Raw genomic sequence first — 7,920 nt, forward strand, 5'->3', positions numbered from 1 at the left:
TTTAAAAATACCAGCTTATCTAACCATCTATGAGCAGTACCAGCTTTGTGTGGATCGCCTCAGATTCAGAAGATGCCAGCAAAAGCCACCTTGCTTTGAATTTGATTCTTTTGACCCAAATGCAGAGATACAAAAGCACCTCAGTAAAGTAAGCATCAAAGGAGTTGCAGCTGTGGAATCCACAAAAACATTTTCAGCTATTTTGAATAAAAACCAGGAAAGAACCTCACACAAAAGAAATGGGTCAACACTTTCAGGACATACACATTTGAAAACACCTGTGAAGGATCCACCTGCGGCCATTTGTGCAGAGAGCAGACCTGTTTGTGAAAAAAAGATCGTCACCAGCACCACAAATTTGGATTTTATAAAAAGAGCTAAAAATTCAAATAATAGGGATATTAAAACACAAACAGAGCATTTGTGGACAGCACCTAGTGATAATGTTTCTTCTGTCGAGGACAGTGATGCATTCACCGCTAACTCAGGTATGAAATATATTTTTGAAGGCAACGTATTAGGTGTAAATGTCATAGCAGTGCAGAGAAATGTGTTGAGGCAAAAATGTTAGTTTAGTTAGTGTAATGATGATGATTTGAATAAGTATGTGAACATGTGATCTGTCTGTGGTCAGTTTTGATGCCAAAGAGGGTCAGACACCATCCTGACATGAAGGGTCATCAGATGGGTGCCAAAGGTCGAGGACGCTCCCGAAGACTATGTGAAAAGTCTCCTATAACAAATGGAGGCATATTACCAAGGTAACAGATAAACACATTAACATTGATTTATTGATTTTTATTAGATCAAACTGGTGATATTGTCTTTGAATTTATTCATCTCAAGTTAAATATTCATAATTTAAATAAACTAAACGTATTACTTTTACTATTACAAGGGAATTTATTTGTTGGCAGAAAATTTTAATTTACATTACTTCCAACACATTTAAAAAAGAACATCACATTATTTCTCTTGACCTTTTGTTTTGTACTGTAACAGTGTGTGACACTGAGCCTCGCCCTTGTTCTCCTGCAGACCTCAGTCAACAAAAATAATCACACTGAATGCACAAATACACACAAAGAGACACACACCAGAGGACAGAGTGAAACACACATCAACCTCTGGAGACGGAAAAACACCTGACCACAGACCAACGTCTCAAGCCATAGGTGAGCACCAAACACCAAAATTACATTCACAGAATATCACCTACAAACGAATGATGTAATTCCTTTAAAATATATGAAAAACAATGAATAAGTTATCACCAAGGCACATGACTGGGTACATTTTAATGGGGTTTTACTTGTGGTGCTACATAACACAGATTTTCTTCTGTTCCGTTGGGGATTTTTTTGTTTGAAATTGATTTCACACTTATCACACTTATCAGATTCAGCAGCAAGTCATAAGATAAAAATGACTTTTTTATCTTTTTTTTTTTTTAAAGGAGTTTGTGTGTATGAACTTGTACTAATCATGTTGTAGGTAACCAGTCACATTGAGAGGACACAGCTCCTATATGTGGACAAAATACCAAATATTTATTTTAAGTTTAGGACATTTCAGTAGATGATTCTGAATTAACACAGAGCTTTATACATGTAAAGTCACAAGTTTTAAAAATGTGTATATATGTGTAAAGAGACAATGTGGGGGAGAGGATATTAAACTAAACTATGTGATGAGCAAAAATCTTGCTAAAGTTACATCCATTAATCTTCTCTGTCTTTTGGTTTTTAAATGATCCTGAGAAAAACTTTTCTTTCTTTTCAACTTTTCTTTTATGAGTCTTTGTTGCTTTTACAGCTACAACAGAGCATGTTGATGTGGACACTGACTACAAATACAGTGTAAGAAATTTGTATTTCTCTATCATTATTCCATGTGATTACACTACTGAATACAGTCAGTGTGCATTGCGCCCTCAAATGTCACTAACTCTACCAGACAAAACATGACTTTTCATCATTTGAAAATCTTGTCATTAATGTTGATGTTTTCACAGTTTTGGATGTAATTTGAGTGCTTTTGCTGTCAATCTGTCATGTTTGTGGGTTGGTAATATGTTATTGGTGCTTATGTGTCTGTGTTGTGGTCGTTACACCTGTCAGCCAGCAGGTGTCCCTGAAAGTGACAACTGGCTCAATCTGCCTGACGAGGTGTGGCTGTCCATCCTGTCTGTGCTGCCTCATGGTGATCTAAGCAGAGTGGTGCAGGTCTGCCATCGCCTGCACACACTGGATACTGATCACACACTCTGTACGTCTTTTTACTGCACCGTGCTATCAGAAGTGATGGAAAGTAACTAAGTCCATTTACTCAAGTATTGTACTGAAATGCAATTTACTTGACTAACTTTCAGAGGGAAATGTTGTATTTACTACTTCACTATATTTATTAGTTACTTTTCAGATCCAGATTCAATACAATTGATAATATAACAAGCTTTAAAATACAACAACCTGATAAAATCAGTGGTTTCCAACCGTTTTAGCTTTTGACAACATAAAAAGTGGTATGCAGTCAGAGTCAAATTTTAGATGTCTATGAGAAAAACTGAAAACTTGTGAGACTTGTGTATCAAAAATTAGTTTTTTCTTCTTTCCACTCCCATTATTCATCTCAAAACCCCTCAGATCTATCTGGTGACCCTTTGGAGGGGCCTGACCCCTAGACTGGGAAACACTGCAATAAACAAGCTTACTGTATATTAAATAGTTCAAACTAGCTTCCCATCCAACAGCTACAGTGACAGTAACATGCTGCTTTCCACAATGGTGCTTCCGTATTAATAATCTAATGATGTCATGTATTATAATATATCAGACAGAGGGATGAAATTAGTACATTTACTTTAATACTTTAAGTACATTTTGCTGCTAATACTTATGTACTTTCACTTAAGTAGGATTTCTTCATGCATGGCTTTTACTTGTAATGGAGTATTTTTACACTGCTGGATTAGCACTTTAATTTAAGTAAAGGATTTGACTACTTCTTCTGCCACTGATTATCAGATCTCACTTTTAATAGAGGACATCATCAGCCTACTGTTTAGTTGTCAAGCTTAATATTAAACATGGGAGTTGATGACCTGAGTAGGAGCAATGTTTCCAAGTTTTGGTGTGTGTGTGTGTGTGTGTGTGTGTGTGTGTGTGTGTGTGTGTGTGTGTGTGTGTGTGTGTGTGTGTGTGTGTGTGTGTGTGTGTGTGTGTGTGTGTGTGTGTGTGTCACAGCCACATGGTGTGTTCTCATGATGTAAGTAATTCCAGTGCAGTGCAGTGGTGTACTGTACCACTCCTTGGACAAACATACACAAAGATAACTGCAACATCACATGCTCTCATAGCTGTACACACACAGACACACACAGACACACACACTGTAGGTCATAGCCAAGGTACTGAAACACCAAAACAGGTAGATGCAATGACTACAACATTTATGTTTTGCTCCCTCTCTTCTTCTCCTCATTAAGGGAAAAAAGTGAGGATTGAAAACTCCACCTTGTCAGACCGATGGTTGTTGTGTGTGGGCCGACGTCATCCTCGCAGTCCGTGTCTGTACAGCTGCAGTGGCCTATCTGCCTCCTCCTGTGGGCTGGATATGTTTTTCTCTCTATGTAGAAACTCTCTGGAGGTAAAACGGCCCAGCAAAACACAGCAAGTCAAGTCAACACATCACTTTTTAAAGACATTTTAAATGATCGCTGACAGCAAGATGTTGTTTTTTTGGTATGGAGGAGATCAGAGGGTAACTAAAAAAAGCTGTATGGATTTGACCTTCTACTCTTACGGCAGGACTTCATGTCTTAAAGTGAATCTGTAATTTTCCAGTGAGATGTTTATATATATACTGTATATACCAATATACTGTATGAAGTTTAAATTCTGTAAAATGCAAAATACACTTTCAGGGGTTTTTTGTGTTGTATTTTAATAATTTATCAACACAAGTTAACAGATGTGAAGGATGATCTCATTCTTCAAATTAAAAATGATTCTATTAGTTTCTGTGACTGTTTATTATCCAGTGTGCAGATTTGCCCATGAGCTTCACTTTTCCACGTTTCTTCATTAACCTGCTGAGTAGACAGTCTTATATCTGTCTTATCATTTGCCAATAACAGGAACTCAAGGTCATAAGTTGTTGTGGTCCTGGTCTCCATGGTGATCTGATACTGCCTCTGATTGGTCAGCTGTGTGATCATGTCACCAGTGTGGATGTGAGCTGGAGTGGAGCGACAGACACAGGGGTGAAAGCTCTGAGTGACAGTTGTGCAGGGTCAGTTTCACACACTTGAACAAAAAAACACACACACATACACATGCAGAAAGTGTACAAGCATCACTATAAAAAGTTGTTGAACTGATAATTTTGTGAATATTGACTGAACATATTGAAGAAAGAATTTAATTTGCTGACAATTTGTCCATGTTGTCATTAACATGTCTCCTAAAAAAAAGATGATACAGAGGTTTACTCAGTATAAATTTACATGAGATGGAAAATAAAACCCACTTGATAATATTTATAAACATAAAATGAAATAAACCCTGCACAGGATAAGGGGAATAGAAAATGTATGCACAATGGACATATGGACAACTGTATGAATGGCTTTATAGTATTTATTTTAATATATTGTTCTCTAAAGGTTGAGACTGGAAGCTGTTGTCTTGAACGGCTGTCATGTCAGTGATGACTCACTAATGAAACTTGTCATGAGACATAAAGGAAGGTCAGTTTGGAGTTGTGTATGTGTGTTAGTTGTCAGTCTTGGTTGTTAGATGTGGCTGTGTTTGTGTGTCATCTGGCAGTGGGAATGGATGTTTTTGGTCTATTGATATATAACCAGGATGTAGTCTGTTTGATTCTTGTTGGTGTCTTTCTGCATTAGTCTTTGCAGGTTGGAGGTGTTTGGCTGTCAGTTCCTTACTCCATCCTGTTTACAGACAATATATGAGGTATTTTTAAAAGTAATAAAAACATGATTAATTTTGTTTCAAAGTGTTAAAAGATAGCATGTTATGCTGTTGTTGAGCACCACATACCATGTCTAAAATATTTTTTAAACATGTTTTAAATCTTTGCACTTTTGCATCATGTCTTCATATGTTTTCTTATTAAATATGAATCGATGCATTTTTCCCTGCATGTACAGTTTCAGTGTCTGTGTTTTAGATGTTTCCTGGCCTCCAGCATCTTAACATTGGCAAGGTGCCCAAAGTTAACACACAGTCTCACAGTGATGGCATCACAGCTCAAATGTCTAATTTCCCTAAATCTCACTGGACTGCAGGCAGTGAGTTTGAGATTTAACTCAAGATTTAACAAATGTTAAACTCATCTTCAGAAACTTTGCATGGCCCCCAGATTTTATTTCAGATTTTTACAGTAATGAATCTGAACCTCGAGACTGAAAGCTAAACCCTTTTGTGTTTTTGTTTTCCCTATTAACTGTTACAGGTCACCAATGTCACAGTGGAAACTTTGCTCCAGAGTTGTATCAACCTTCAGAGTTTGACCCTCAGTTCCTGTCCTGGAGTCACTGACCTGACACTGCACAGCATCAGCAAATACACACCTTGTATCAGGTTCAGACACAGAAGATCCCTGGATGTGAGTGGCTGTAAGGCGGTAACAGATGCAGGCGTTGAATCTCTGGCTCTGGGATGTAGAAGCCTCCAGCAGCTGGACGTCAGCTCCACTGACACAGGAAACAGAGGGTAGGAGACACATCACACCACAAATATAGCTGTTTATGTCTTTGTGTTTGTCAAAATGTGAGTGTGTCTGTGTGCACCAGACAATGCTATACATATGAGAGGTGATACGATACGATACGATACGATACGATACCACATGATCACCAGTGGTTCAGGTCTGCTGCAGTTAGTGACCTGACCTCTGACCTCTTAAGCTGTGTGTTTGTTTGTGGTTTGTGGTTTGTGGTAATTAAACAGTTAAGTAAAATGTTATATTGATTTAAGGGTACAATGATGTGAAAAAAATATGTGTGCATGTTTATGTGTGATACAGGGTAACTTTGCTGGCGAATTACTGTGGCACACACCTCCATACAGTCAAACTCAGTTTCTGCCACATCAGCTCAGAGAATATTCTGAAACTCTGCAAAGGCTGCAAGAGGTAAACACACACACATGCACACACACGCCCTCACACGCACACACAAAAATCAATTTAATCTGTCCAGAAAACACAGACTATCAGTATTTGTCTTCCATGATTTCACATATGAGAATCAGCAGTCTCTGAAACACTGAGAGAAAGTTTTGATGAAGGTTCAGTTTCAGGTGTACTGTCAGCTCTGCATTATTTACTCTCCACACAGTTCAAATTCAGCATAACTCCTTTGATACTGCTTTAATTTCACCATCAGGGAAACAACATACAAAAATGTCTCAGTGTCTCATTTGTCAAGCAAAACTGATATAATGAAAACTGATGGACATAATGTTAACATATAGGGTCAAAATTATTATCCGCAAGAGTTGGAAAAATAATAGTAAATAGTAAAAATTAGGATATCTAAAGAAGAAAAATAAATAGGAATACAGAATGGTAAAAATAACATTTAAAACAACAATATTGAAGAGCATTCCAGCTGCTGATGAACACTTAAACACAGTAACTGTTGATTCAGCTGTCTGAAAGCTCTTTTGGCCAGATTGCCAAAACCTATGGCCATATGAATATACAGGAAGGTTAAAGGAAAAAGCTGATGTGAGTGATCTCCTGCAGGCCACTAAGTGGTTTTAAAGTGATTAAAGGATTATTTGTTGTTATGGCTTTGGGGGACCTTTGGATTTGGTAGGAGGTCCCCCAACACCTTACAAAGACACTTTATCTTGTTTTTCCCTTAAATATGCTGTACATATTGAGAACGGTAACAGGCACAATACTATGTAAGACTTTTTTTTGTTATTTATATTTATTTATTTTATTACACCCAGTTACAGATATAGTGTTTCATTTAATCACTTTATCGCTTCATAACACCTCAGATTTATCACATTTTAATCATAAATCTGAGATTTACCCCAGACTTTCACTGATTGAAAGGATGAAGGTCTTCATCATCATCATCATCATCATCATCACTTTAATGATAAAAATAAAGCGTGTCAACTCTGAATACAGTGACCAACTGTTTGATATGATTTCTTGAAAAACAGAAACAGATCAGCTGCTAGTGATGTAAGTATGAGAGTGATGTGTCGGGATGGAAAACAGAGATGCATCTATCTAAAATTTAGCATCGAACATCAAACCAAACATGTGATAACTTTACCGTGTGGCTGTTTCTGTTAGTGCACAGTGTAAATGACACACACATATTCATAGTTTCCATTTTTGCATCTTCTTCTTTCTCTCTTTAGGCTGGAGGTGGTCCATCTATATGGATGTGCCCAACTCCCCACTAAGCAAGAGATCAGAGAAGTTAACACCACTGTTAAAGTGTATCCTCTGCCCTAACACTCAGAGACACACACACACACACACACACACACACATTTGCACGCAGCTGGATAGATAGACGCAATACATAAAGAGCAATATTTAAATGAATAAGAGTAAAAACTAATCTTACTTCTTTGTATTCATCAGTGTCTCTCATCATCTTGAAAAGGATTTAACTAAAAAAAAATAGGCAAATGTCTACTCTTATATTCATTGTTTCATTTAATCATTTATTCCTGTTATATTAACTGTCTACATGAAGATAAAGACTTAAGTTCAGGGATGAATATAATATTTTTGTATATATGTTTGTCTGTGTTTTCATACATGGCATACAATCAATGGCAAATGAGAAAGTATAAAAACAGGTATTTCGATACATATTTGAAGATTAACCTTTCAACATGATAGAGGGGAAACAGATCT

General features: G+C 37.1%; 1 pseudogene; it reads left to right on the forward strand.

The window, feature by feature from the left end:
• Positions 1–3,615: 3,615 nt before the first annotated feature.
• On the forward strand, positions 3,616–7,509 carry LOC133979350 (F-box/LRR-repeat protein 7-like; annotated as a pseudogene).
• Positions 7,510–7,920: the final 411 nt, after the last annotated feature.

The sequence above is a fragment of the Scomber scombrus genome, chromosome 4, assembly GCF_963691925.1.
Source record: "Scomber scombrus chromosome 4, fScoSco1.1, whole genome shotgun sequence".
NCBI lineage: Eukaryota > Metazoa > Chordata > Actinopteri > Scombriformes > Scombridae > Scomber > Scomber scombrus.